Below are 16745 nucleotides of genomic sequence, written 5' to 3'. Positions count from 1 at the left end.
TGGGATGTAATAATTTTCAGCTTATCAGAAGAGAGGATGATTGCTGAAATACCTGGGCAGGACTGCAAAGCAGGAAATGAGGACAGCTTGAATGTTCAAAAGAAAGTTCTCATTTTCAGTCCTTTTGTCCTTAGTGCAGTTTAGATTGAGTTGACCTATGTTGTGGGAGCCTTACTGTTGTTCCACAAACCTTTCACTTCAGAAGGTGAGACTTCGAGGGGGCCAAAGTTTACAAGATGAGCAAAGGAGGGGATGTTGTCTCAGTTGGACTATTTCTAGTCTCACGTTCTCTTTGCCTCTCAGTGTGAACAGTCTTCATTCTGTTGCTTCTGAATTGCTCAACTTCATTTCACATGCTATTTTAGCTTTGTTAACAAAGCCATGAAAATGAAACTGTCTCAGGACAGCAAAAGCAAACTCAGTTGTTTAACACAGTTCAGTCATAGTGTCTTTACACCACCTGTACTCAAAGGCACTTCTAATTCTCCTGATGTGATAATAGAATTCCCGAGCTTTGTCATGGAAGAACAGCCACAGTACATAATACCTTTTATCAATATTTGATTTAGTACAGGCCAAAGCTACATGTCCCTGTATCAAAAACTAGGTCCCTCGATGCCCTTCTGGAAGGAAAACAAAACAAATCCATCCTTCCTAAACGGGTGAAAATGAACGAAACATAAAGTGAGGTGGGCTGGGCTGAACAACGAAGGCAGAGGGCAGTAAAGCAAAGTGGAAAAGCAGACATCACTTACTGCTTCAACAATCAAATCCTCTTTGGTATTAGCAAATCATTTATTCTTTCTGCTGTCAGTGGGATGCCTGTAGGCCTCTTGAGAATCTACAGTAATCAGTGTAAAAACCGATGTGCTATTTTGGGCACAGGCACAGCCCCTGTCCTCTTGTAATGGCCTCTGAAAGTGTTATAAATTGATAGTTATTGGATACCATCTGCATCTGAGTATAGGATTTAAGGGTGGTTTGGTGGGTTTTTTTTGTCTCATCTGAAGGCTTAATTGCTTGAAAATCGAAGATTGTTCTGAGAACACTCAGACCTTTTCATAAGTGGATGTACATATTAGTTCTTGGATCTCTTGCAATTTGTAGCTTGCAGTACATCTCAAAAATAAAATCTATGGAAAAGGTTACACAACTCCAGGAAAAGGCTTTTACCTTAAGTGCTGCTTTGCCCTGCTTATTCCCTCTTGTGGAGCGAAGCTGCTGACGCTCAGCATTACTTTTGGCAAAGGAGAAGGCCCATCCTATCATTCTGGCTTTTAGCAGCTAAATATGTATATAGACTAGTTAATGTTTAAGTGATTCACATGAATTACTTAAACCTGCGGCCACCGCCACTGGACTCTTGCAGGGGCGTGAAGGGGTGGTCAGCCAGCACCTCGTGCAGAGCGCTGTGGACTGCAAACTGGGGATAAAAGCAACTGGAGGCAACCGAGAACTCAGCAGGGCCTGTTGTTGGGTCCACATCAACCTTCTCCTCCAGCCTCGCTCTTGGAAACTGCCCAAACCAATTGTTTGCAGACAGCTGGGGAACACTCACAGAATCAGAGAACTGTAGGGGTTGGAAGGGACCTCCAGAGATCATGGAGTCCAACCCCCTGCCAAAGCAGCTCCCTAGCCCAGGTTGCACAGGTAGGCGTCCAGGCGGGTCTGGAACATCGGTGCATATATTGAACTTTTCTTCAATGAGAGTTTTGAGAAGATGGAGGAAACCTACTGATAGATTTTGATTTGATCTGCGGAGGCTGGAAATTGCATGGACAAAAAGTTTAGAAAAGAAAACACATTCTTCACTTACATCAGGTTGCCACTTGTTTCCCCTTTAGTTGTTCCAAGCTATCTGGCTATCTTCGTGGCTTCATGACTCCTGAGCTACATCCTTCTTTCTTTACAACAAGAATTTGCCTTTGCTTTCACAAGGAGGTCAGTGTGATCACTAAAACAAAGCTGTCAGTTTTCTGACAAATTATATCCTAAGTAAAAAGGTAGCAAAGATAATTATGGAGCTCAAAGAGTGGTCAAAACTTCTTCCTTTCTGTAGCTGAGTTGCAAATAAATAAATAAATAAATAAATAAATAAATAAATGCTCAGCTAGAGTTTGAAACCTAAATAATTTGTAACTTGTGAATTCATTAAAGGTTTTTCTATGAACATTTATCTGGACACAGTGTGTTCACAAATCACTCAGAAGATTTTAAAGATGCCTCTACTCTGAAAGCCTCAAAGCTTTGAAAGTATGCTATAAAGACCACTGACATTGTTGACGGCTGAAATCCATTGATTAGGATAAACAAACATGGGTCTGCTCTGGCCCTCAGGGTCAATGACAACATGAGGAAGGATAAGCACCTGCAATTTCACAAAGTTCTGTGAGAAAGCAAAAGCTTGGGCAAATACTCACTGTCTGAAGTAGGAACACTCAATTGTAAGCCTGGAAAGGACTCTGGGCAGTAAGCCCTCAACTCTGTCCCTCTAGGCAGAAGCATTATCTGAGGAATATATCTGATATCTATCTGTAGATATCTGAGGAATATCTACAAAAAAGACATAGCTGCAGCTATGAAGACCACAGAACCATGGAATACCCTGAGTTGGAAAGGAACACAGGGATCACCGAGTCCAACTCCTGGCCCCACACAGGACCACATCAAAATCAAACTCTTATGTCTGAGAGCGCTGTCCAAATGCTCCTTGAACTCTGGCAGCTGGGAGCTGTGACCACTGCCCTGGGAGCCTGTCAAGATGGTGAAGTCACAGTGATAGATAATTTTTAAGTCCCCGGGCTCCTATTTATTCAAGCTTCTTCATACTGTGGCAACAAAACTGTAAAACACATTTTTTCTGGAAATGAAAGGAATTTGATCTAAAAATGCCAACACCCGCCATCACAGGCAGGCAGGCTGACCCTTTTAGTATGCAGCCTTTCCCTTGTGTGTCCCTCCACAACGTTTCCTCACTTAATCCTTCCCAAGGCCCACAGTATCGTTGGTGGAGCCAATGCTGGTAAATTGTACAGTTCTGGAAGTCCTGCACTGTCATTTATCCCCCTGCCAGCCCTACCACCACACACTGGTACTTCAACAGTGATGGAAGGCTCGGAGTGCTCTGGAAACAGAACACCAAAAACATGTGTTCAAATAAAACTGATTTATCACGGAGAGATTTAAAAAAAAAGATAATCTCATGATTATGGTGCTTGGTCTGGAGATGTGGAGTCCTGCATCCCTGCTCTGCCGCATGCTGCTCTATCATCTTTGAGAGGTCTTGGGGAATAGGAGAGGTGCCTGAAGACTAGAGGGATAGCCAGTGTCACTCTGGACTTCAAAAAGGGCAAGGAGGATCTGGAGAACTACAGGCCGGCCAGCCTCACCTCTGCCCCTAGAAAGGTGATAGAACAGCTCATTCTGGATGCGGTCCCCAGGCAATTGGAGGAAAAGAGTTATCATGAGTAATCAGCATGAGTTCACCAGGGGGAGGTCATGCTCGACCAACCTGGCCTTCTATGATGTCATTACTGGCTGGGTGGATATGGGGAGAGCAGTGGATGTAGTCTACCTCAATTTCAGCAAGGCATTTGACGCTGTCTCCCACAGCACCCTTATAACAAAGTTGAGGAAGTGTGGAATAGATGAGCGGACGATGAGGTGGATTGAGAACTGGCTGACTGGCAGAGCTCAGAGGTCTGTGATCGGTGGTGCAGAGTTCAGTTGGAGGCCTGTACTTAGCAGTGTTCCTCAGGGATCAGTGTTACATCCGGTCTTGTTCAACATCTTCATCAGTGACCTTAATAAGGGGATAGAATCCACCCCCAGCAAGTCTGCTGATGATGCAAAGCTGGGAGAAATGGCTGACAAACCAGAAGGCTGTGCTGCCATTCAGTGAGACCTGGACAGGCTGGAACGTTGGGCAGAAAGGAACTAGGTGGGGTCTATCAAAAGCAAGTGTAGAGTCTTGCACATGGGGAAGAAGAACCACATGCACTGGTACAGGTTTGGGGGTGACCTGCTGGAGAGAAGCTCTGAGGAGAGGGACCTGGGCGTCCTGATGGATGACAAGTTGGCCATGAGCCAGCAGTGTGTGCTGGTGGACAAGAAGGCCAAGGGGATCCTGGGGTGCATTACAAAGAGCGTGGCCAACAGGTCGAGGGAGGTGATCCTCCCCCTCTGCTCTGCCTTGGTGAGGCCTCAGCTGGAGTACTATGTCCAGTTCTGGGCTCCCCTGTACAAAAAAGACAGAGATCTCCTGGATAGAGTCCAGCAGAGGCTACAAAGATGGTAAAGGGCGTGGAACAACTCTCTTATGAGGAAAGGCTGAGAGACCTGGGGTCTGTTCAGCCTTGAGAAAAGAAGTCTCAGAGGGGATCTGATCCACATCTATAAATATCCAAGGAGCAGGAGGCAGAGGGATGAGGCCGGACTCTTCTCAGCAGTGTGTGGCTATAGGAAGAAGGGAAATGGTCACAAACTGAAGCTTATGAAGTTCCACACAAATGAGCATGGGAACTTCTTCCCAGTGCAGTGACGGAGCAGTAGCACAGCTGCACAGAGAGGTGGTGGAGTCTCCTTCTCTGGAGACGTTCCAGACCCACCTGGACGCCTACCTGTGCAACCTGGGCTAGGGAGCTGCTTTGGCAGGGGGTTGGATGAGATGATCTCCAGAGGTCCCTTCCAACCCCTACAGTTCTGTGATCTGCGATTCCTTGGCGAGCTTCATTTCAGCACTGTTCACTCCATTTCCTCGCTTGTCTCCTGGGGATACTGGCACACCCGACACCAGGCACACCAGCACTGCCCTTAATGATAGCTCTGTGAACAGCAATAAGAAGGCAGCTAATCATGTTTTTTAAAAACTGTGTAGGAGGAAAGCAGTCATAGCCTTTCATTACACAGCACTGGAAGGAATGATATTTTTTTTTTGAGTTGTGCAGTATGTGTTTGTGAATCCTATTGAATTATTTACTTAAGTACTCTGGGCTGAATTTTACAAGTTAATTAGGAGTGCCAGAATGCTCTAATGCCATATAATGGAGGTCATTATGAATTGTTATATCTGATGAACAGGAAGTCAAAAACAAAATTTGAGTCAGCCCTCCAAAGCCAAGGCGCAAACTTGCCATAAAGTGCCTCTGCAACAGAACACGTGGACTTTTTTGGTGCAGCACTTCCAAGGGCTGCCAGTACTTAGCACAGCGCTCAGCAAAGGCTCTGCCACTCTTTAGAAAGAGTGTCACTGTGAGATCAGACTGCCAGCAGACCACGCTCCGGGGCTGTTGCCTCCTGAAGGCATTGGAGAACGGCATATTCCCATGCTTTTACACCTACTAATGCTCTTACTAAAGGAAGGTCCCTACCAGCTGTGCTCAGTGATGTGGCCGGGCTGTTAATTATTTCAGGGCTTACCACAGTGCAGCTTGCTGCTCCGTGCTCAGGTACGCTGGGGCACAGGTCTCCGTTCCTGCCGCTCTCGGCTGCGCTGCCCCCAGCCCCTCACAGGCTCACGGGGTTAATTACAGCCTGCCCGCAGGTAACGTGACAGACTGCCCGAACTCGATTAGGTAGAAAAACAAAGGGGTAGTGTTACCTTAGCAGGCACAGAATGAGAACCTGCCCAGTTGGATGATGTAAGTCAATCCCGCCGCCAGATGGGAGGTGAGCGAGTTTAGCCGGTGGGGGTTTGCGGCGGCACACTCCCCCCCCCCCCATATCCCAGCGCGCCGCTTCCCGCCGGGCAGCGAGACGAGGCGGGGCCGGGCCGGGCCGGGCGGCGGCGCGGGAGGAGTGCGCCCCCTAGCGGCCGCGCGGGGCGGGTAGGGGGCGGGCGCGCAGCGCCATTACCGGCGCCCGGCGCGGCTCCTCCCGTTGCGGCGCGATGCTGGGGGTGGCGGCGGGGCTGCCCGGCAGGTAGGGCAGCGGCGGTCGCGCGTTGGGCGGCAGCCTGGCTCTGCTGCCCGCCGGTCGGAGCGGGGAGCGGGGCGGTGGGACCGGCGGGCGTTGCTTCGCTCCGTGTGCGTGTCGTCCCCGTGCACAGCTGAGCTCCCTCCCGGCTGGAGCGCGGGTTTGGAGCGCTTACAGCCTCCTCTTCCCGAAGGAGGTTACCGCGTAAAACGCTGCTGGGTAAACAGCCGCGGGTGAGCTCCGCTGAGTTTCTCGCTTGTGCCGCGGTTGCCTTAGGGGAGAGAGAGGTTAATGGGGATGGCTTAGAGAAAGCAAAGTCTGCTCTAATTGCCCGGCGTCTCGGAGCCTCACCCGCTGTAAACGCTTCTGGAGGTGAGCCGCCCCAAATCGAGGCGCTGACACGTGGACGCGCGGGGCAGGGCGCGGGCAGCGCCTCGTGCCGACCCGGCCTCGGCTCCGGCTGCTGCGGGCGCACGGCGCGGCTGGGAGGGGGAAGAAGGCAGAGAAGAGCGGGGATGGCTTGATGCCGCTCTGCAGCCCCGCGCGGAGGAGGAGGAGCAGACATCTGGCCAGCAGAAACGTGCGCACGGTTCCCGACTCTTCTTTCTAACTTTGATGTTGTTTCCCTCGACGGATGCTTTCTGCGCACTCCGCGTTTGCTTTTTGCGTTGCGGGGGATCTGCTGCTGCTGCAACCCGGGCGCACGTAGAGCAGGGGTGCTGCCGTGGGGGTGTGCGGCTTTACAGCTGTCCCCGCTGTTGTAGGCTGAAGCAGGAGCACCCAGCGTTCAGCACGTGAACGTGAGTTGTGGCTGTGTTGTTGGGGTGGTTTTTTGTGTGTGGGGAGTGCGGGCTGCCTTTATGGGCAGCTGGTTGTGCTGGGTTCGTCTTGCTGCGTTACTGCCGGAATAAGTTCCTTATGGGATTCGGGTAAAAATATTAGCTTGCAGCTTACAGCCTTTGTTATCTTAAGCGTTTGTAGTAATTCTTTGTAGTAATAAATGTAGGCAAGCAGGCAGTAAAATACTGAACAAAGCAAGGTCCTCTTTATTCGCAGATTAACTGTATTTGGCATAGACTCTTCGGATATCCCGCTCTTGGTGTGAAGCTCGCACCTGTGAGCACACCACAGCACTGCTGGCTTTGGCAGGCATTGATGAGAGAGATGAGAAGCTGTAAGTGATGCTGGAGTTGAACCTCAGCTGTAATGCAGTGGTCTTTTTCTTAGAATGGGCTCCAGATAGGGGAGCCGTTAACGCCCCGTTATGCATGGTGCTTCACTTTCATAGTTAACAAATTCTTTCTCAAGCGACAATAAAATATTTATTACCAAAGCACTTAAGGCAAGCTTTTCAGCTCTTGAAATTATGGTTGGATGCTGAGTGTGTTAGGCTATAGGCATCCGCATTCCCCTGTGTTCTCTTTGCCCCAAATCCTTGTGTAAAGGCTTCTCACTCTGTACTTCGGTGCAGTCTTCTTCCCGTTGTGGGGACATGGCAACTACGGTCTGTGCTAAAAGCAACTTGCCGGTTGGTGGGAATGGTACTTGTGTAGAGTTTTCCTGTGACAGTAGGTGCTGATGACAAGGAAAATCAGAACGCCAGTTGTGTTTTGACAGCTGAAGGCACACACTGTCTAAGCCCTTCGTAGCATGTATGTACACCGTGTGTTGTCTTTGTCATTGCAGTGATGTGCTACAGAGCTCCCTGCCGATAAGGCTGGTGCGCAGGCTCTGGTGCTGAGGTGGAAATGAGCTATGAAAGAAGGCTGGGAACGTCCTAATTCAACCTGACAATTGGAGAAAGCAGAGCAGGAGACTGTGCCCCCAGGGAAAATACTTTTCTGCAAATTAGGACACTCCTTTGCAATTACTTCAGTGCTTCCCCTTTCTGAAGTGTCAAAATCTTTCTGGAAATAGCTACTTAGGTTCTTTTAAACAGATAGAAAGAAAAAAGGAAGTCAAGGTACTGTCATTTGCTTGGCTGGTTTGTGTGCCTCAACAGCCCCTCATGTGGGACAGCTGAATGAATTTCTCTCTGGGCATGAAGACCATCAGCAAATCTGATGTGGCAGAACCTGATGGTCTGTCTGGGGGCAAGCTCTCTGAGCCAGGTAGACCTCCTGTCCACATCTGGAACCACCTTCCTGCTGTACTGTTAACTATGTAAATGGTCTGCAGTGCCTCTCCTAGGATGCATGACAATGTTGTTACCCGGGATGAGGCCTTACGCTCTGCATTTTCATGTTAATTGTTTTTCTTCACATTGTTGATTTCCAGCTCTTCCTATTTATTTTTTTTTTCTATCACTTCCTAACTCATTAAAGAAAAAAAGCAAACACACTATCCAGTTCTAAATAATTTTATAAGAAGACAAATCCTTTATCAGCCCAGTGCATTTAGAGTTGTTTTCAACCTTTGCTTGTATTAAATAGTTTGGGGAACTGAACCGCACACACTTGTAGGTAGATTTTTTGATTGACCAAAATCTAAACTGATGGGAATAGTTTACTTAAAGCCTCAGGATTTATTACTCGTGTCATGGGTGGGGAGTTGGTGTGGCTAATTGGGTAAACTAAGACCATGTAATGACTTCATGAAGGTTTCCTGGGTGGTCTGAGCAGCCAGGGGAAGCAGTTACGCTTAGAATTAAAAGGGTTTTCTGTATTAATGCATTGTTTTACTGTGGTTAGGAGCACTGGGAAAGGCAGAAGCAAAGCAGCGGAGTTAACTCCAGCAAATATCTGGAAAGCAACAACACAGCTGAATGGTTCTAGTCCAGGCCCCATGCAGGCATACAGTGGCTGAAGGGTTGGTATGGGGGAAGAAGACTGCATCCAGAGATGGCCTCAGACCTGCTATGGGGAGAAGGTGGGTGGAGAGGTGGAGCTGCAAGCCCTCTCATCACTGGCATTCTTGACCACTGGCTCAGGAAGGCTTGGCAGGGCCTGAATACAGCAGCCCAGCAGGCTCAGGTCTGAATCAGCAGATCAGAATCTGATGTGAGAAGCACTCTAGCATGAGGAAATCCTTCCAAACAGGAGCGTTGTTTCTGCTCACATATGGAAACTGCCCGTTCCTGAACTTCTGTGTTGGTAGCAGAGGAGGCTTGTGTTTTGTGGCCCGGAGACAGACACATGTGCTAGATTAAGTCCCTTGTTTTTGCCAGGTCCTGCTGGTAAGCGGGGTGAGGCTCTCTGCAGTGATTGCTTCCCAACCCCAAGTCTGCCAGGCTCCAAGAAGCCAGAGGCACTGTCCTGTGGTAGGCAGGACCCTGTTTCCCTGGAGGCACAGTTACATGGGAGCTGATGCAGTTGGAAACTGATGGCTAGAGAGAGGGGTAGATAACAAGGAGTCACAGAAACATAGAATGGCTTGGATGGGATCTTAAAGGTCATCCAACTCCAGCCCCTGCCATGGGCAGGGCTGCCCCCCACCAGCTCAGGCTGTCCAGGGCCCCATCCAACCTGGCCTTGAACGCCTGTAGGGATGGGGCACCCACAGCTTCTCTGGGCAGCTGTGCCAGCGCCTCACCGTCCTCTGAGTGAAGAATTTCTGCCGAACATCTAACCAGAATCTTCCATCTTTTAGTTTAAAACTGTTCCCCTTTGTCCTATCAATGTCTGCCAGTGTAGTAAGCTGATCTCAATCTCTCCCCTTAGAAACTGGAGGGCTGCAATGAGATTTCCATGGAGCCTTCTCTTCTCTGAGCTAAGCATGCCCAACTTCTCCAACCTTTCTTCATAGGAGAGATGTTCCAGTTCTGATAATCCTCCAGCCCTCCTCTGGACCCACTCCAACAGTGAGTTGGTTGTTGTTGTGGGCCCCAGACCTGGATGCAGTACTCAAAGTGGAGTAGACTGAAATATGTATTGTATATATAGATTGAAATCCAGGTTGGTTTGATCTGGATTGATTCCTTGATTTTTTGACTAATGGTGATGTTGGGGTGGATAGGACATACTCTGAAAAGAGGAATGCAGTTGTCTTTCAAGTGGGGCATGTCTGCAGCACTTCTACACACATGCACAGAAAACGAAGTGTTTTTGTGCCTTCTGTCCTTCCTTTTGTGACTGTATGCAGTTGCAAGAGAGAGGCAACTGGTTATATTAAAAAGAATTTGGAGGAGATAATTTTAAAGCTGTTGTTACTGAAAGAAAGCTGACTTCCGAAATCCTTGTTCCTTCATTCACATTTTTTCCTTTTTGTTAGCCAGCCTCAGGAAATGAGAACATTCTTTTGGTTTTCCATGGCTGAGTCATATACATATATATATATATATCCATATATAAAAAGAGAATACATTAAAACATCTGGAGATGTTTGCTTCAGAGAGGTATTTGTTCAGAATTACATTCCCTGAGCTTTAAATGTTCGCACGTAGTTGGATGTTTCCAGAGTTTTCCCATATTTCTTTGGCTATGAGAAAATGGATATTGGTGTCAGAAAAACATAGGGAAACATGCTGATAACTTAGGGAACATAAAAACAAGTAGAAGTAAAGCCTCTGAAGGCTTTTTCTTTCCTCAAAAACGTAACTATCAAAGTGGCTGTTTAATGTCACTTGTATCCATATTTGCAGCTCTTTGATGTCTGCCAAGTATATTTAAAAAAAAGGTGCAAGCAAATACCAGTAGCTACTCTTCAGCTTTTAAATATAAATAAATAAATAGTTTTAAAAGGAAGGAAGTAATTAAAAGCCCATTATACCCATCTGTGCTGCACTGTGGTGTGAGCTGACCCTCACTTGGCCTCCACTGGGCTGTGAGTGGGTGGTGGGCTCTCAGCTCTGGCTTCTTAACTGGGGTCAGGCAGGGATCGTGAGACTGGTTTCAAAAAATAATAATAAAAGAAGTCCATTTAATTTAACCCAAGGCCAAATGTTTAACTTTGGAGGGAGTGAATAAGGAGAATAAAGAACATTTCCACCGTTAGTTGTTTAGTGTAGCTGTGGTGGGAGAGCAGCAGGGGAGGAGGATGCTGGTGACCCATTCAGCGAGCACATGGAGGGGTGAAAAAACAGGAGGAGAAGCCATAGCATGCTCAAGTTTATGGTTCCTGTAAGGAACCTCTCACTAACTGTTTTGATTAAACCCTGCTTTCCTGTAGGTTTCTTTTATCTTTCATTGTCAGTGGATTATAGTGGACTTAAAAAGGACCTGATTGTTGAAATGGTTGCATAAATAGGATCCTTGGGGTACGTGTTATTTAGAAAATTACTTGTCTTCCTGGAAAAAAAACAGCCCTACCTCCTTTTGCCCCTTCAACGTGCTTGTTTGCCATCACATATCAAAGAACTGCGATTTCTGTAATTATATCAACGAATATCAAAGAGGCTTATTGTTAATTGTTTAAAATAATCTAAGGGCCTGTGGAGCTTGTTCTTTTTTTTGGCTGATTTCCTGGTCACTGGGATACTGAAGAACTCTTTCAGGTTCACCTGGAGGAAAAATATAACTCCTGTAACCAAGACAGTCCCTGCAGTAAACTTACAGACTTGTAGTCCTGGAATGAATTCTCCTCTGTTGTCATCTCTACCGGCTATGATTTTTTTCAGAGAAAAGCCTCCTGTTTCCCACCTGGCATCCAGGTCCTCTGACGTCATCCACCATTAAATTATATCACTTAACCCCATCTGATGGCATGCTGGGAATTTGGTTTAATGCTGCTCAGGATGCCTTTTATATAAGTTTCAGCCTGAGCAGGTTCTCAAGACAGGCAGAACTGTGAAATGAGTTGTTTTTTTTTTTCTCATCTGAGGTAAAATTATGTAGCTAGTATGGATTTTTATAAGATGTAGCTGTGCAGTGGTTTGATTTGTAAAGTGGAGTTTGTGTGAAGTCCAGAAGCATAAGGGTAAAAATACACAGCACTATGACTGCCACACTTGTACAGAAATAAATGCCAGACCTAGCAGAAGGAAAATAACAAGGAAGATGCTTGCAAGTGACAGCACGCCCAGTAGAGCTCACTGCTGCCATTGTAGTAATTGTTTGGGCAATGGCAATGTCGTGACGCAAAACTATAGACTGATCTAGATTGGTGAAGACTTTTAAGATCAACAAATCCAACCGTCGACCTGCTGAGTTCTGTCACTAAACCATGACCCTTAGTTCCATGTTCATGTGTCTCTTAAGTATCGCCAGGAATGGGGACTCCACCACTTCCCAGGGCAGCCCCTTCCGATGCTTAACCAGTCTCTCAATTAAGAAATTCTTCCTGATATCCAGTCTAAACCACCGCTTGTGCAACTTGAAGGTGTTTCCTCATGTCCTCTCACTGGTCATGTGGGGTGAGAGTCAGACACCCAACATGTCTTCTGTCCTCCAAGAGGAGGACCCATGCCAGTGAATACTGTTTCTGGCATCACACCTGGATACATGTAAAGAACACTGATGGTACTCTGGTTAAGTGAATGATTTTCTCTTGTACGTTGAGTCACGCACCTTGTTTGGTTCATCTTAGAGATATTTATCAGTTCTGCTCACCACGGAGAGAGTAAAATGAAAAATGCCTGAATCCAACATTTCCAACACATCTTGAATCTCCTTTTCACATGAGTGTTTGCAGAATGATCTGGATTGTTGTTCCAGACCACAAGATTTTCCAACAGACTTTGAAAAACTGTGTTGTCTGCTCTGTGCACGTGGCTTAAATAATGGTGTTCTTGTCTCTGACCATGAGGGTGGAGGAGAGACAGGGTTTACCTAAATTAGTTAGAGGGGATTCATAGTGCGACACACTAAAAACACACTGTTCTGCATACCACAGAAATATCTGAAGTTCATTTAAAGTTCATCCTCAATCTAAATTGGAACAAGCAGAAAATATTTGTGCTATCGGTATCTAATAGTTCAGACTGTAGCACTGAGTGCTTCTTCAGTGCTTGAGTGGAAATGCTGCAAGGACGTTAACATAATCATGTTGACATAAGACTCTCTTTCGTTTAATTTTTTCCTTATGATATTCGTAGAGATCAGGGAGTGCAAGTAATTCATAATATTTGCCTCAAATATTCTTGTATAAAGCAATTATTTAAAAAAGAATTACAGAAAGGACTTATTTGGGTTTGTAAATTCATAAACAGAGGAATACATCTTAAGTAAAAACTGACTGGATTCATTTATTTAGTCTGAGTGCTGTATAGTTGTGATCACATGGAGCACTTGAGTTAAATTCCCCAGATCAGTCAAGTCAAGTTATGAGTTTAAGTTTTCATTTCCTTGGAGCCCAGGGTTCAAGTGCCTGGAGCTGGCATGTCACGTTGCCCTAGTGACAGCGCCTAGAGCTGCTCTTGGTGTCCGTGACTTGCACGAGCATTAAGCTGCATCTGTGTTGCTGTTCTGGTTTTCTAAATTTTCCTACTATATATACAAATATATATATAAAGATGTCTCAGTACAGGAAGCATTTAAACCAAACAGGTAAAAAGTCACAGGGGAAAAAAAAAGTAGACTTTGAAGTGATTCTGCTGTAAATTATATTTTAACTTTGTTTGTGGTATTCAGGCGGCTGTTGCAATAGGATATTGTCTCCAAAATATATACCCGGGCAGGTAATTGCAAGGAATCAATAAACTGTCATATATAAATACATCATAATACAAAGTGTCACTGCTGGCATTTTTCTCCTAATGTCAGAGACTTGGTGGGGTTGCTGGGACCAGAGCAAAAACTCATGGCATTGCAGCCCTAAGCTGGGGTTCCTTGGCAGGTGACAGCAGTTCCAGCCCTGATCTCCAGAACATCCCAGCACACATATCCCAATGGGATCAGCACCGTTTGTTCTCTATGAATGACAGAAGGATGGTAAAAAACACTAACAGAATCTGGGGATAGATGTATTTAGCATCTTTTTTAAATAAAGCAGCTTTTTGCAGAGGGATTTTAAATCGTGGACATTGCTTTTTTCCTGCTTGGGTACACTTGAGGAACAAGTACCTCCATACCCCCTTTTTTCAGCCCCTTTTTACTCTAAGGATGTCAGTTTTGTCTTCTTTGCTTCCTGTATCTGGAACATTTGGACCGTGCTTGTTGGGAACGGATATAGATTTGTCCTGGTACAAAACTATGAACGCGCCCAGAGATTTTACTGCATCATCACTTTTGTTGTTTCCAGGTTCATAGCGATTAAGTAAGACAAGAGTTAGTAGCCCAGACAGGATCTGTATTTCCAGTGGTGAAAATAAACCCCAGCAAAAAGTAAGTTTTGCTGAAAATAGTTGTTTAGATTAATCTTTTTGCCAGCTTCTATAAAAAATAAATAAATAAAGGTTGCAGCTATTACTCATCAGAAATGCAAGTGATTTTTTTTTTCCTCTTAGAGTGTCAAGTTCATCTGAAACCCATGAAAACAAGGTGTATTGTTAACTTCTGTGTAAAAAGATCAGTGGGACTTTATGGCAATTCCTCAGCACTGCATGCTTGCAAATAGAGGAGCCTACACCAGTTCAAGATACTATTTGATTATCTTCTGAGTGTCTTAGGAACATGTGTTTGATCTGTTCTTTGTCATATTTGAAGAAGAGCAGCTGCTTATGGGATAAGTGGGTGCAGCATGTTTGCCCGTTGCAATGCCCATTGATAAGTGCCTTCAGATGAAGATGTGTAGGTTGGAGTTTGTACCTGGTAAAGTCTATCTACTGTTATTTTTGTCTCCATAACTAGTAGGGACATTTTAACTTCTTTTTCATGCAAAAGATCTAAATTTCATTAAAATGTGGTGGTTATATGACCCATAGCTTCCCGTATGCCATTTTTAAGCAGATCGGGCATCACTTTGTTGCTGCCATCATTGAGCTCACATAGCTCAGCAAGCTGTCATGCAGATTTACATGTGAGAAAGAAAAGTTCAGACCTGCAGGCTGCGAGGAGCGAGCCCGTGCAGGTCTGCTTGTGCTGGAGCTCAGATCCTGACTGGCTGGCTTGATCAAGCCTCACCCAATGGACATGAAGTAGCTGCGGGGAATCAAGCCAGCGTAGGTCTGTCAGTATGCCCAGCCAAAGGCATCATTCTACTTACAATAACATGTATGAGCACAGGCTTGGCCAAGGTGATTTTAATCTCTTTGTGTCCTCAGAACAGCGGGGCTCTGTAGTATCTGCAGCAGAGCAGGTAGAAAAAGGAAGGTAAGGCTAATAATAGTTATGTCTGTCACCATGGTTTCAAGGTGTCTGGCTTATTTGAACTGCTTGCTCAACATTTCTTCTGCTACTTTGCATTATAACAGTACTTTTTCAACCACATTAGGAGCAGCACATTAGGATTGACATAGTAAAAATATGATTCACTATCTTCCCTCTGTCCTTCACTGACCTAATTTTATTCTGTAATGGTTTGTCCGTTAAATTGCTGGTATTATAGTCTGTGTGTGTCATGTTGCATTTGTGTTCCTAATTCATTTACTTAAGCCTGCTGATTTCTGATGCATTCAGGCTACTCTGAGCCTCCTCTTGTCTTCTTTTTAAATACACCTGTGGCAGCCAGTTGCTGAGGGTTGCTTGCAAGGCCGTGTGAGTACAGATGAACCTTGGTCCATCCTGGTCTCTGATCTCAGCTGGGTCCTGCTGCCTATCATTAAACAGCAGCTGTCCACCTGCAGGAGAAGGACTTCCAGAGTGTCCGGTGCAGCTTCAAGTCTACACATTGCTCCTGGTTTCACCACCACTGCTGGTCAGAGGTTGAGTTGGCAGTTCTTTTGGAGAGATGCAAACTGGGTCTCACTTGGCTTCTCCCAAAGCACTCCAGAAGATTGCAGGACCATCGATCACAGAAAACTGGTGCCTACTCAAGAGCATTAAGAGCTTGTTTTTGATCCAGGAGTAGGAAAAAATGCCCAGAAAATGCTTAGCTTCATCCATATTACAACTTAGCCATTCTCTAAATCATTTTCTGAGAGATAGTATTAATGGTAATGAACTACGAAGGGTCATCCAACTGGAGATCTAGAATTCTACTACATTTCTAGAGTATATTGGATGTAGCCCTGAGATTTCAAATGTTTCCATAAGAGTACAGACTAGCATTTTTAGATATGTTTTGTTGGACATGAAAGTATCAGAAGATTGCATTTATGCAGTAAGCAGCTGTAATTCTTATCCCACTTTCTGAAAGAAAAAAAATGCTATAGATGCTTAGGGACACAAATTATGGGTAAGGTAAATGTGGCTGGGATAGCGGGTTTATGCCTGTGTATGATGCTGCTCAGTGGGATGAACGTGATCAGGCACAAGGTTAGTGACATCTCTGTAGAACTGGGCAGAGTTTTTGGAGTTTATGCCAGCTCTGGCAAGAGTAGTGATAATTTCACATTAGTGGGTGATAATTTAATATTAGTAGGTTCCATACCAGGACAGGTATTGGCAGGAGCCGGTATTTAAAATACAGATAGTTACATCGATTTGTCTGGATATCTATATTAATCTAACTATATAGATGAGGGTAGGAGGGTTTATAGTATGGTGGTGCTCAGCATCACACTGGTGCAGCTGGAGAAGCTGAGAAATGTGCTACGCATAAACTATGCCTCTGAGCCACAGTTAGAAGAACACTAACTTGCTGAAGGTCAGAGCAGGGCTGGGAATGGTATACAGACTTTATTTTGTATTTATTTTTTGCTGTTTGGGAAAGAGAGCTTAAAAGCAAACAAATGCAAGCAACAAACAAAGGAAGCCTTGCTTTGCCAAGTATCTTGCTTATAAGAACATTGTCAATGAGGTTCTCTTGAATTGGCATCACTCTCCTGCTTTAGGGGGAAGAGAGGAGCCTTTGTTGTTTTTTAATGATGTCTCTTTTTCAAATCCTTTGTGTTTTTGTTTTTGTTTTTTTTTTACAAC

At 45.5% G+C, this 16745-nt stretch overlaps 1 protein-coding gene across 2 annotated transcripts in view; it reads left to right on the top strand.

Annotated features, from left to right (window-relative positions):
- The first annotated feature begins 5901 nt into the window (after positions 1-5901).
- The window catches only part of LIMS1 (LIM zinc finger domain containing 1), a 62709-nt gene continuing 51865 nt past the window's right edge, over positions 5902-16745 (top strand). The window contains exon 1 of one of the 2 annotated variants that reach the window (XM_065741083.1): positions 5902-5919. The gene's annotated coding sequence lies outside the window, so the exon portion shown is untranslated. Of the gene's footprint in view, positions 5920-6695; positions 6714-16745 lie in introns of those variants that run through there. The other variant, XM_065741084.1, reaches the window with a different exon arrangement.

The sequence above is a fragment of the Cyrtonyx montezumae genome, unplaced genomic scaffold (assembly GCF_038088225.1).
Source record: "Cyrtonyx montezumae isolate F1298 unplaced genomic scaffold, pur_monq_1.0 scaffold_3, whole genome shotgun sequence".
NCBI lineage: Eukaryota > Metazoa > Chordata > Aves > Galliformes > Odontophoridae > Cyrtonyx > Cyrtonyx montezumae.
The sequence above is the reverse complement of the archived record's forward strand: the minus strand, read 5'-3'. Positions and strand labels throughout refer to the sequence as shown.